At 37.1% G+C, this 14,688-nt stretch overlaps 1 long non-coding RNA gene across 3 annotated transcripts in view; it reads left to right on the top strand.

The window, feature by feature from the left end:
- Window positions 1–14,688, top strand: part of LOC116567814 — a 47,779-nt gene that overhangs the window by 17,356 nt on the left and 15,735 nt on the right. The window lies entirely within an intron of this gene.

The raw sequence follows: 14,688 nt of genomic DNA, 5'->3' as shown, positions 1-14,688 counted from the left end.
AACAGGCACGGCAGTTTCAGCCTGCTTACACAGTAGAATTGAAAAGATCAGTTTTTAGACACACGGTAGTTTTGTCATCAGCTTTTGAACCCAAATCCTGTAGTGTAGAAAGGTTAACCTGCCTGCCAGGTAATATGCAATCTCCAATCAAGACTTCACCATAGTTTTATCAACCCAGTGAGACAAAGAAACCGTGAGTTTGTTAGAACAAGATGTTCTTTATTACCTGCAACCCATCAACCTTTTCCTATGTAATTCCTACTTGTACTGCTGCATGTGAGATACATGCCATGATTACTTAACCCTAAGCAAACAAAAACTTGCTTAAAGATGGTCTGGCTCTGTCTTTGCAATTCATCGTGTTTCTAAATCAATTGCCTTTGAGATCCTAAGGGCAGTTACTGAGGACAAGAACACAAACTCCTATGTTACAACACTTAGCTGTGCATAAAGGGCTTCAATATATCTAATACACACAACTGCTCAAAAGTACAGAAAGCAGGGGCATCTGGGTGGCTCAGTTGGTTAAGCATCTGCCTTTGGCTTAGGTCATGATCATGTGGTCCTGGGATTGAGCCCTGCATCAGGCTCCCTGCTAAGCCGGAGCCTGCTTCTCCCTCTCCCTCTCCCTCTGCTACTCCCCATGCTTGTGCTTGCTCTTTCTCTCTCTCTGCGTCAAATAAATAAATAAAATCTAAAAAAAAAAAAAAAAAAAAAATTAGAGAAAGCAGAAGCTAAGAGGTTAAGTGGTGGTTAGCACTCACTCTGTCCTGTCTACTACTCATTCTTCTGTGGCCCAGTGGCTCCTTAGTTCCCTTAGGGGAACTATGTTTTTAACTTTGAGAAATAGGGTCTCGTGAAACCTTGATGAGAATCCCCTGTAATTACTTGCCATCTATTGTCGGAGACCATAAGGGAATTCACACAATTTCTAAGTCCAATTCTTAAAATATTCCATGTTTGCTTAGATTTATAAATTAAAAAACTTAGAGCCTAGATAATATTCATATATATCTAAGCTACACAGTAAGTCAATGATGAAATAAAACAAGTCATGGATTTATTGTTCCATCTCTCTGATTAAAATTATTTTTAATGTTGATATTTTGATTATATTAGAAACATTGCTTAAGTATAAAGGTTATGAGAAATTCTTTTCTGAACACTCATAATTGTACAGTCTTAAGAGATTTTTGAGAAAATAGTAGATAACTATTTTCCAAGGATGGTATAAATGTAGTACTGGTATAATGATGCAGGGAATACATAAGAAAACTCCCTAGGGTTGCAGTAAATCTGGCAGTCCATATTTGTTATATATAGTGAAAAGCAGATTATCTTCTGATATTTATAAACTGTTTCAAAGTTTTTTAGTTTCTGTTGTAAAAATTTTAATAGATCATTCTCTACTCCTCAGCCACCTCCTTTTTTTTTCCTTTCTTAGATTACTTTTTTCTTTTTTTTTTTTAAAGATTTTATTATTTCACAGAGAGAGAAAGCACAGCAGGAGGAGTGGCAGGCAGAAGAAGTATGCTCCCCACTAAGTGGGGAGCCCCATGCACAACTTGATCCTAGGACCCTGGGATCATGTCTTGAGCTGAAGCAGATACTTAACTCAATGAGCCACCCAGGCTCCCTCTTTAGACTACTTTTCTTTCTTTTTTTTTTTTTTTAATTTTTTTTTTTTTTTTTTTTTTTTAATTTGAGAGTAAGAGAGGGCAGAGGGAGAGGGAAAAGCAGGCTTCCTGCTGAGCAGGGAGTCCCATGTGGGGCTTAATCCCAGGACCCCAGGATCATGACCTGGGCTAAAGGCAGACACTTAACAGACTGAGCCACCAGATACCCCTCAGCTTAGGTCTTGATCTCAGCGTTGTGAGTTCAAGCACTGGGTAGAACTCCATGCCATGCATGGAGCCTATTTAAAAAAAAAAAAAAAAAAAAAAAAGGTAATATGGAAAATACAGAGATTAAAAAAACGGTAAGAGAATAATATCAACACATAAGGCTAATTCCACAGTAATCCTCTGTTTTAGGCACCATCACCTTTTTTATTTCATATATGAGGAAGCTGGGAGTCAGAGGGTTAAGTAATTTGTCCAAGGTTATCATTTATTTAGTATTTGCCTTTTTATTGTCTGGAAGAAAATTCCTGTTTGGGGGAGATTGTCTTTCTTCTATCCCAAACATGTGGTTGTGGTAAAGTGGAGGCTAATCAAAATTCTCATGTCCTTTGGCCACAGAGTGGGGCATTGGTACCAGAAAGGGCCAGTCATCATGCTCTGGTTCTATGGCTTGCCATACGATTCCATTGTGGTGGGCCGTGTGATCCAGGCATGTCCAAGCAGTGGCATTTTCTGGAAGAATTTCAACTGAAGTGCCAGGGAAACTCTTTTCTCTCTGGCCCTGTGGCTTGTAGAATGTGTTTTTATCATTGTGTTTGGCCATGGATTGATCTTGTGGGAACAGCTGACCTGAGAGAATGAAGCCAGCCAGAGGGAGCAGAACTGGTAGCTCTGGGAGGAGAGCAAGAGTAGATGGAGAGGAGAGGGAGAAGAACCTGATGAGGTTTGAGTCCCTGGATCCAGGTATTTCTGAAGGCACACATATACTCCAGCTTCTCCATGGTTTGGTGGTGTGAGCCTTGATCAAAACTGTCTTTGTCAAGTCAGTTTGATTTCTTGTCTCTGCGTCAAATAAGTAATTTATTATTACTTTTTTGTTTTATTGTCTCTGCGTCAAAAAGTAATTTATTATTACTTTTTTTGTAGTAATAATAATAAAAAAAATACTGATTGAGCACCTAGAGTCAGGATGCAAATCTGGATCTGGCTCACCCTACAAACTTGAGCTTCCTTCCCAACCTTCCTTGGACACAACCTCTGCTAATGGTTTGATATTTTCCTCACCATTTCTTCTTCCCCCCCCCTTTTTTTTTAAAGACTAAACAAATATTGTATATGTAAATATTTAAATTTATGATATATGTTGCCGAATTATCTTTCAATTTGGCTTTACTAATTGATACTTTCCCTAACACTTATATGCTAGATATCTTATGTTGCACCCCGGTGGAGAGGGTGCCCTCTACCCTCTTCTACCCTGTTTTGTGCTCTGAGAGGCTGACCTGGGGGTATAGGTCCTTTGCCTTCAGGCTTCTGTTTGGGCTGGTTGTCCAGGATAGGGGACACTGGCGGTAGATGAGAAGGAAGGAGAGTTAAGAGATTCTGCTCCTCCTTGGCTCTTCCTGTGGCATTACTGAGGGTTGGCTGCCTTCCCAGACCTAAGGTTACGGTTCTCTCCGTTCTGCTTTGTTTTTCTGCATCCAGCCCTGGATACTGCCCTCTTCCTTGTGGGTTCCCTCCACCCTGCTTGACCCCCTTATGGATAACCCTTTTATTAAATGCTCTTCAAATTATCCGATTTGAGTATGTTCTTAATTTCCTGTCTGGACTCTGAGTAATATTGCTTGTATAAGGGTGTCTTTTCCCTCCACATTTCATGTCAACATAGGGTATTGGCCACGTTTTTAATCATTTCAATTCTCATAAAGGGAAAATGGTATCTTGTTTTAATTTATATTTTTTTGATTATTATTGCGTTTGAACATCTGTTCATATGTTAATTGGCTATTTGCATATTTCTCTTAATTGCTTGTTAATATTCTTTGCCCATTTTTCTTTTGGGTGATCTCTCTTTCTCTCTTTCAAATTCCTATTATGAGTGGAGTATTTGTTCCTATTATATTTTCCAACTGATTGTTAGTATAAGTGAAAATTATTGCTTTCATATTTTGTTATTCCTATAAACTCTCTGTTAGTTTTAATAGATGCTAATCGATTCTCTCAGATTTTCTATCATTTACAAAGAATGATAATGCTATCTCTCCCTTTCTGATGTATGCTACATTTCTTTATCCCATTTTACACACTGGCTAGGTCCTCCAGAACACTCTTGGACAACAGGGGTGTCAGTGGGAATCTCTGTCTTATTACTGACTCTAACTCTGCTTTTCCCAGAGTGTGTTCCCTGACAGATACCCCTTGAGAAAAGTTTAGACTGGTATGGGAAGCATCACATTTTTTTTTTTTTAAGATTTTATTTATTTATTTGACAGAGAGAGATCACAAGTAGGCAGAGAGGCAGGCAGAGAGAGAGGAGGAAGTATGCTCCCCGCTGAGAGAGCCCAATGCAGGGCTTGATCCCAGGACCTTGGGATCATGACCTGAGCCGAAAGCAGAGGCTTAACCCACCGAGCCACCCAGGCGCCCCAGCATTACATATTCTTAAAGAGTCTCAGTGCACTCGAGTATGTTAATATGTTAATATGTTAAAAGCTCTAAGTTGGTTTTTTGTTTGTTTGTTTGTTTGTTTTTGGTCTTTGCCTAATATAGCTCTGGTACTGAACTTTCTGTAGTATATTATCAGCCTTGTCATTTCCATAGGTCCTGGAGGACCCAAATACAAACAAAATATTTTGTAATAATATAGCTAAGCCACTGTGTTTTTATGCAAAAACTCTGAATTATTCCAAAGCTTCTTTATGTCTCTTCTCAGTGCTTATTAGTATAGCAATATAAGCCACTGTATTTTGAATGTAAGGGGTCATATGACACATCCACCACTTTGGCACGTGTTACTCTCAAAAGAAACAGCTGAGATTAAAACACTAACTTAAATGGAAGGAAGGATGGATGTCAGGAAATCCAGCTGGTTTCTCTCCCTCTCTTTCTTCTCTGTTTTATGCACACACACTCACACAACTAACCAACCCACCAAATGAATAAAGCATTCCTGCCAAGAGACCTCAAGGTACCATTTTCTTTCATGTATGGGCTTCCTTCTTAACCCAGCCTCCCTTCTTTCCAATACCTCTCCATTGTTTCTTCCGGCCTCCTTCACTTTCTTCTGTCAAGTGTGCATGTGCATGCATGAATGAGCATGTGTTGTCTCCAGGAAAATCTCTACCATCCCTTTTTTCCCATTGCGATTATCAGTTAAAAATTACTATTCTCTTTGTTGATAGAAATCAAGTGAATATCAGAGAATACTTGTAATGAGAAAAGAAAAAAAGCACTCGTTTTTTAAACTCATCTCCACTGCTTAATTAATACATGTTATGTTTTCACATGAAATTAAGACCTGATGCAGAATTGGTGACAACAACCTCCAAAGACCTTGAAAAAGCTCAGAAGTCCCCTTCAGAATTCTCACAAATGTCTCATCTACATTTGCTTTCTCTTCCAATTAAGTCTATTATTCCCAGAGCATTTAAGAATAATAAACTATCTTTTATTCAATTTAACTTTCCATTTGCTTTAATTACTAGTATTGAAACAGTTTTGCTTTCTGCTATATTTCATTGCAAGTCTTCCAGCTACACTATAAAGCTAAATTAAGGCTTTTATAGATTTTTTTAGGATCAACCTGATCCTTATTTATTACTTCTAGGGTAATATTCATCTTAAGTCTTAAAAAACTGACATATAAGTAATCTGTTAGAAAAGAACTCACTCAAAAATTGGCAGTTTCCTGTGTGGTGAATTAAAAAAAAAAAATACCAAAAGATGAACTCCTATTTTTATATAATTTCTTTAGTTAGTTCTGTTAGACCATTTTTTGTGAGTGTGAATTTAAATCACATTTCAAGGTTAATATGGATTTACAGAAATTCATTGTTACCTCTACTTAATTGTTATGCCATTATTTTAGTCATATGTTTATTTTTCATTTTCTGTAAAATTTCACTGATTTCTGAAGTTGTAATTCCCGTGTTTAAAAGAATGGAGCTCTGACTTTATATTAAATGAAATGGTATACCAGTTTTACAGGGGGGAGGGGCATGGTAGGGGGTAATGTTTGGAAAATGCCTTTTTCATGAAATCTATAAGAAGAAAAATTCATTATTGCTAATGAATGCAGGGATTTTACTTACTGGAAGTAGTCAAGTGGTCTGGTACAAAAATGCACATCGCATTATGAACCATAACATTGCGAGGTTTGTAATATAAGAGCTGCGAAATATATTTTGAATATCACAAAGACTGTGTTTCTTCCCCGGAGCATGCTTTTTGTTATACCCTGCTTCTCATATTCTTATCTTTTTCATGAGTATGAATCTCAATAAAATCTATGGATTGTGTTATGTTTAAAGGCTATTTACTGAACCAATATTTTCACAGATAAGATCAATAATATATGTGTAAACCTTTGAAATTTAGATTGGAGAGGAAGCTGCCTAATAAAACTCTGGTACTGAATTTTATACAACATCTTACCAGCCTTTTAATTTTATATTCAGGTCCCGAAGGATCAGAAAACAAACTGAACACAACTGCAATTATCTGGATTTAGCCTGGATGGTTTTATGCAAAAACTCTGAATGCATTTAATGTTTATGTATTGTGAAGCCACTGTGTCCTGGGTCCTCATTTCATTTCTTTAAGAACCTTTGTCTAATGTAAAAATTTTGAAGGAAAAATTTTATGTTTATACCTATTTAATTGCACCATTAGTTCAAGATACAGACTATGGAAGTGCTAGAGTTCTAAAGCATGTTTCAGTCAATGATATATATTTTTTTATAAATTTGGTATCTAATGCTGTATTTGTAAGGCCATCAGTTATCAAACCACGTAAGTGTTAAATTCCTTTTGAAGCTTTCAAGAGGTATTTTAATTAAGTTTTCAAAATTGCTTTCGGATCATCTTCACAATTCTTTAGTGCTTTATTTCCATTAACAAAATAGTAATTAAAATTAAATTTTAAAGGAAATAACCACAGTAGGTCATACTTTTATTAACTTGAGGTAGATAATGAACCTGTCCTATTTAAAGACTGATCTAAATCTGCTGAGAGGCTAGGGATAGTATATTTTAATTAAGGTAATCCTTGTTTGCATCTAACAAACAGTATTGCCACTTAGAAATTTAAGATCTTAGTAATGCATATTAGTACGTTACCTCAACAATCTAATAGAGATTTAATACTTGTGTTTTAAAGAGCAATTTGTCATAAATTAAGAGCATTTGCATAGTAAATTTCAAGGATGTTATTCTTTGCAGAGTTTTCTATAATTAAGGAATGCATTAAACATTAAAATTTTATAATTTTTGTAGTACTAGGAAAGCTTGCTTTGTATTAAACTGAGCCTTATTTTCAGCTGCGCATAACTCTATGGAAAAGTCCAGTCTTAATAAAGACATAATGAATGTACTGTCACTAAGATTTTTTTCCCTCTTAAATCTTGAGCGAAGGCTTATGTGTTTAAAGAATGTTTTATCATACGAAATGTCTGTTTACTTGGACGGGGAGTATTTAATCATTTAAAAAGTAGGCCAAAGAGACTTACCCCAACCCTACTGCTAAACAGTTATAAGCTGCATCGTATATAAATTAAGTGTTCTGTAATTGGGGGTGTGGGTAGAATCTTTCTTTAGTCAGTTAAGTGTTTACAGTATTCATATCTACTTTAGTTAAAGGAATTAAAAAGCCCATTTTAATTAAGAATGACAACCTTATTCTCAAGGTTTCTTTTATTCTGATGGCTAACAAGATAATTTTAGCATTTGTATTTTATTGATATAGAGAGAATGCTTTTTTAAAATATGTTTAGGATAAGGCTCAGCATCCTGGTTCACCCGTGGTCAGATGGATTTTTGACTGTGGTCAGAGTCTCTATCACTTAGACATTTTTACCTGCGGATGACTTTAGGGTATGAAAGGATGTATTCCTCAGAGAAGGAATTTGTACCTTACTCAGTTTGCCTTAGATTACTGTGTATTCTTCCTTCACATTATTTTCTCCTATAAACTACCTGAGTCTCTTTACTTTTTCCAACCAAGAGGAAAGGATCTACACTAGATTCCACCAGTATCTACACAGTTCATTGGCTTGAGTTGTAGTAATTTTTTAAAAAAATTTCCCCTTGGCAGGGAATACAGATGTTTATTGAACATTCATTTAGGGGGTTGTCTTCTGTCAAAGAACTAATTCAGGTTATATGAGTGTGATGTGACTCATGATTTTTAACTCAGCACTGTATCATTTCTAATAATAATTATAAAATATTTAGATTCTTAGTTTTATTATATGTTGGAGCTCGTAAGGAAAGTGATATTTTGCTGTTCTCATAATTTTAGAGTTTTGATGCTGTCAATATATCATCACCATCATTATTATATAATTAGCTATAAAGTTTAATACTTATTATGTATTATAGTTATAGCTAAGAAATAATAGTAATGAAAGAAGATATTCCAATTCTTCCTTTCATTAGAAGGGCAGACAAGTGAAAATAGTAGGCACAGGACAACAGTAGTTGGTGAGTTCAAATCTCATAATTATTGGCTGGCTGATCTTGGGCCTGAATTTCCTACATTTGTATGTTGGAATGTACAAATTCCATTCAATTTTAGCTCCTTCTTTCCTCAACTTTAAAAGACTGTATTAACTTGAAAGCTCTAGTGGTTTCATAGATGACATCTCTGGTGAAGATTCTTTCTTGCCCTGTTTGTACCACCCAACTGCCCATATCTACCCCTCAGTATTTAAGAGTTGGAAAATTAAACCCCAGAAAGACAAAATGATTGGTTGAGGGATAACACTAAATAATTTAAAAATAAAAGTGAATAGTGGCTGCAGATCAACTTAGCCAGGCGTCTCACTCCTATGGATGGATTAAGTGTTCCCATAGTAGGTAGAGTGCTGAGTTTTACCACTGGGAGGAATTGCCAAACTGTCTGTGATGGCAAAGAATATACAGTCTAAGGTCTTAGATTAAAACTACTTTCAAGCTATTTTGTTGTTGAGGTTGCACTGTATTAGATGCTCAGAAAAAGCTGGTGATTGGAAGCTGGTCAGTGAAGATCCTGAATTGTAGATGACCAAATCTTACCTCATTGTAGCTGTTAAAAGCTGAAAATAGCATCCAACACCATTTGACACTTCCTATGTCATGCACTGAGCATTTCACATTTATTAACATGTGTAATTATCACTACAATTTCATGAGGTCAGTACTGTTACCATTCCCATTTTACTTATGAGAAAACTGAGGCACAAAGAAGAGAACACTGTCCATGTAAGGAAGTCAGAGGACTGGGGAGCTAATCGAGGCCATGCAATGCCATAGCCTAACTGTTAAGCACTTTGCTATTCTGCCACTTAATATTCTATGAGCTGTCTAAGGAGAGTTGGTGCAAAGGTAGGTATGGAGCCCAGTCTTTCCTTCTGTGATTGTTTTTAGGTTGGAAGTAGCTTTAATGGAGGGCACACATGGAAAAGGATCCAAGAGAAGAGCAACAGAATAGAGAGTAGTCCTGTCACACGGCTTTGGAGGCAGAAGATGTGACTTTTATATATTTATTTACTTATAAATAAATGAGTGAGAGTATGAACAGAAGGGGCAGAGCGAGAGAGAGAGAGAATCTCAAGCGGACTCTGGACTGATCACAGAGCTACCATGGGGCTTGATTTCAGGACCCTGAGATCATGACCTGAGCCCAAACCAAGAACCTGACGCTTAACAAACTGTGCTATCCAGCTGCCTTAGGAGATGTGATTTTTCACGTTGGTTTTGTAGCTCCTAGCATGACCTCAGGTGAGCTGCGGAAGCTCTCTGAATTTCCTGCTCAGTAAAGTAGTGATGTTAATGTCCACATGGTAGGATTGTTGTTCTACATCACCCATGTGGCAGATGCCTGGTTCAATCAAGGGCTCTATCCATAGTAGCTATTGTTAGGATTTACCCACTTATTACACTTAGAGAAATAAGGGATCGCAGTCGTACTCTTGTGCCCAAAGTGTTCCGTTCAAAAGTTAAAGTCTGCCTCATTGTTAATCTTAGTGGCTTATAATGGCCCTTGTTTTTGTGACATGGGTTTTATAATTGTGTTTTCAATTAAATATAACTTTCTCTTCTAGTTGCTTCTACTTTTCTGTATGAGAAGGTAGTAAGCATCTGCAGGAGATTGGAGGCTCACTATAAAAATATGAGATATGTTTATGAGCCACTTATTTGCAGTTAATCTCCATGATAACACTTTGTGGGAATTAGCACTGAAATTAAACTCATTTTGGAAGGACAGTCCTAACATAGGACATTTTCATCTGCAAAGAGGAGAGGAAGCTTTATTTTTTCATTTCAGTAAATACAGAGTACCTACCATGTGCCAGATACTGTGCCTGCGTAGAGCAAATATATTACATTTTAAGAAGTCACTGAGCAGTTGATGGAAGCTGTTTGCTATGCTGTGTTGAGGTGGATTGTGATCCCAAGTGGGCAGGAAAGAGTGCCATGGGTTGAGAAAGGGGGATGACAGACTGGGACTATGAATTTACTGTTCACGATATAACTACAATAATATGAGCAAAACCAAACCCAAGTCATTTTTTATTAAAAAAATGTTTTGTTTTGTTTTTTTAAAGATTTTATTTATTTATTTGACAGGTGGAAATGACAGAGAAGCAGGCAGAGAAAGAGGAGGAAGCAGGCTCCCTGCTTAGCAGAGAGCCCAATGTGGGGCTTGATGCGGGGCTCGATCCCAGGACTCTGGGATCATGACCTGAGCCCAAGGCAGAGGCTTTAACCCACTGAGCCACCTAGGCACCCCCCAAAAAAGGTTTTTATAAAGTGTTTTGAATATGTTGACTATTTTGGACCTTTTTCTATTATATCTAAATATAGTTTGTATTATGCATATATTATATGATCACTGGCATATTTTACATCACTCATACCATCATTTTATGCCAACTTGATATGATCAACATATAGATAGGAGTTTATCTTCAAAGAGAAGTTATTAATTATTTTCATATATATAACAAAGACATAGATCCTTCCCTCTAGGAGATAGAGTTTAAGCTAGATAGTACTAAGACCAGATCACTTTATTTTTTTTTTATTTAAAGATTTTATTTATTTATTTGACAGACAGAGATCACAAGTAGGCAGAGAAGTAGGCAGGGAGAAGTGGAGGGGGAAACAGGCTCCCCACTGAGCAGAGAGCCTGATGCAGGACTAGATCCCAGGACCCTGGAATCATGACTGGAGCCTAAGGCAGAGGCTTTAACCCACTGAGCCACCCAGGCACCCCAAGACCAAAACACTTTATAATATTGAACAGGTACCTACATTGAATAAAACATTATGTATTTCCAGATATGTCACTTACTTACCTTAATCAGCATGTGTGCTAGTAATTTTTGCTTCTGTTTCTGCAAAAACAGAAAGAACTAATGATTCAGTCCTAATGGGGAAAGAGCAAAGATGTCACAAAATCATACAGTTCTTTAAATTAGTTTTTTTTTTCATACTTATTAGGATTATGCTTTTTATCTATGATTGCTGCTCTAAAATATTAACCTTTAAAAAAATTCATTGCACAGCCGGCTGTACCTCTGTGATCTGCCCAATTACAGCATTCTGAATGTTTATACCTCATTGGGAATCCCCAGCGGGTTTCCCTCAATTCCCTGAAGAGAAAGAAAAATTCTAATCCTTGTTTCCCCTTCCTGCTTTTGTTCCCAGAGAGAACAGAACCGCTCGTCAAGAGCATACCCACCGAGGTGAGAGATCAGTGAGATTGTAGGACAAGGCAGCCGAGTTCTGCTTTGTTGAGCAGAAGGAGTGAGCCCTACAGTCTCCATGAGGTGTCTTGCTGTCTGTGGAGGATTTGTGTGAACGGTCAGTTGAAAGCATTGACAGTGTTCCATTAGTAACGAATTATGGGAGTAATTTCATTAATTTCTTTACCTCAGTCGGTACATGTTAGTGTAAGTTGTTCAACTAAACATCAAAAGAACCACTGCATTGTAACCTTTTAGTCTTTTACTGTGTAACTAGGAACAGCAAAGAAATAAATTAGCGTAACATTCCTCTAAAAAAAAAATAACTGGAGATAAGCAGTGGACATAATTTCTCCTGTTTTTAATTTAATAGCAGGTTTATGGTTTTATGCAAAACCATTCACATTACATTTGACCCTCTGGGAGCTGCCTGGTTTTTTTTTTTTTTTCCTTCTGTGGGTATAATTTTGAGTCTTTAATAATCTGTTGTTAAATCCAGTCTGAATTTGATTAATGAATTGTGATGAGCCAGTGCATTAATTTGCAGGTTTGGTCTAATGCCCTAAAAGGCTGCTTTGTTGTGGATGTTATTAACGCTAAACTCCTCAGGAGGAGCCATGGGATGGCAGTGTGCCCCAAATAATGGACCAGCTACATCTTTGGGAAATCCCAAGGAGGGAACTATAGCTCTAAAAGTGACTTTGGAGCTATGTTATTGAAGGAGAAAATCCTGATTGAGTTTAAAGTTCTACAGCAGGGGGCTGTAGAGCCCAGGGGTTCTCTGAATGGAATTCAGGGGGGCCTGTGGCTTTAGATGGTAAAACAATTCTTTACTTTCAGTAAGTTTTAACTGAAATTTCACATTCTGGTCAATTATAAATGTAGGCAGCAGACCACAGAATTATTAATAGTATCTGTGACTTTGTCATCAGTAAAAATTACAGATATTTTTATAACATATTACGGGGTTACAAGTAGCTCAACATGCCATTTGTGCTATTTGTGCTTATGACTGCTTCAAAATTATAGTTGTTATTAAGATAGCTGCTGGGTCTGGTTACTTAATGCGTTAGTAAAGAAATATACATATCACAAATTTTAAGGACAATAACCATATTTCAGTATGATTGGTTACATTTGTATTCTTATTTTAGACATTTAAATACATGACTCTGAGAAGGGGTCTATGGCTCCCAAATAGTTAAGAACTCACTGTTCCAGATTGGAACAGATGATGTTCTATCATCATCTTTCTCTTTGGTAAACTGATACTTTACTTCTTCCTCAGAGCTTTGTTTACAGGCGCAGGTACAAGGTTCAGGTGCGTTAACCCATGTGGCCAGATGACAGTAGTGACTGTGGGATGCTAACATTACAACTTCTCATTTATTCCCCTGCTTTCCTCCTCTGAGTTCCTGGAAGCTATGGACTGTTTATTTTATTCACTATTAATTTCCCAACCACTTATTATACTGTTTGACACATAGTAGGTACTTAGAAAATATTTAATGAATGAGTGATAGGTTAGGAGGAAATAACTTTTTTTTTTTGCCCCATTTGAGTGAATCTGGGTTTTAAAATCATTTTTTGAAGTGAAAGAAAAATCTGGTCACATTCTGAAGATTTTATTGCACTGTAAAAGGTATTTACAAGGCATTAGGAATGTGTATAGGAACTAATATTAACCAGTTTATTGTCCAGCAGCTCTGCTTATCAGGGAACTATAGACTCTCATAACTGATTTTTTTTTTTTAAAGTGTTGTTATCGTTAAACAAAGAGAACTGGAATCCTCCAAAGGCAAATGTAGCTGCAGAGAGATAAGAAAATTAGATTAAGGAAAGAGGTTAGCATGTGTGCTGGGAGTGTGTATAAGTGTGTGGATGTGATTTTGTGTGTCTCTGTCAAAAGAGACCTAGCCCACATGAGAGAATCTTTGGAGCTGTAAGTTGCCTTGGAGATTATTTTTCAATTTAATTTAACAAGTATTGAAACTGAAGCACAAAGAGGTTAAATGATCAGTGACCTCCTAATTGCTAAATCCAATAAAGCCTTCCTGGACCTTATCTTACTCAACCATGCTCCTGCATTTTATGTTATTTACCTTTTACTTTTTCTGAAAGTCTGTGCATATGCTGTTTGCGCCACCCAGAATGCCTTCCTTTCTTGCTCCTTTATATCTCTGCCCCCTACCCTTCTTCCAGAAGAATATACCGTTCACACCCACCTGGTCTCCATCCTAGTTCCATGGTTTTGTTTTTTTTAATTTTTTTAAAAAATTTTTGATTTTTTAATTAACACATAATGTATTATTAGCCCCAGGGGTACAGGTCTGTGAATCACCAGGTTTACACACTTCACAGCACTCACCATAGCACATACCCTCCCAAATGTCCATCACCCCACCACCCTCTCCCTCCCTCCTCCCCCTGGCAACCCTCAGTTTGTTTTTTGAGATTAAGAATCTCCTATGGTTTGTCTCCCTCCTGATCCCATCTTATTTCATTTATTCCTTTCCTACTCCCCAAGCCCCCCATGCTGCCTCTCAGCTTCCTCATATCAGGGAGATCATATGATAATTGTCTTTCTCTGATTGGCTTATTTTGCTCAGCATAATACCCTCTAGTTTTATCCACGTAGTTGCAAATGGCAAGATTTCATTTCTTTTGAGGGCTGCATAGTGTTCCATTGTATATATATACCACATCATCTTTACCCATTCATCTTTTGATGGACATCTAGGTTCTTTCCATAGTTTGGCTATTGTGGCCATTGCTGCTATAAACATTCGGGTGTACATTATCAAAACATTTTCATTCTTGCCATCCCTAAGTAGCCTTCTTAGACATTAAACAACAGAAACAAAACTCTCCTCATTCTCTCCTCCACCAAATTCTGGTGTAGTTTTAGAACCACAGATACACTATAGATCAGTTTATGGACTCTAGCCTTTTGCAGGGTAACAAACCGTTATAGTATCAAAGAGATTCTTACCTCCAAGAACTAATTTAATCTCTCTGGGGGTTGGATCACCCCTGCTGAGAATGCTTACTCTTGTAGAATTCAAATGTCGCCAGACTCTGAATTCAAAAGACATTGCAAAGGGCATCAACTTCTAGTT

Source organism: Mustela erminea, chromosome 10 (assembly GCF_009829155.1).
Source record: "Mustela erminea isolate mMusErm1 chromosome 10, mMusErm1.Pri, whole genome shotgun sequence".
NCBI lineage: Eukaryota > Metazoa > Chordata > Mammalia > Carnivora > Mustelidae > Mustela > Mustela erminea.
Note: the sequence above shows the minus strand (reverse complement) of the source record. Positions and strands in the feature narration are given on the sequence as shown.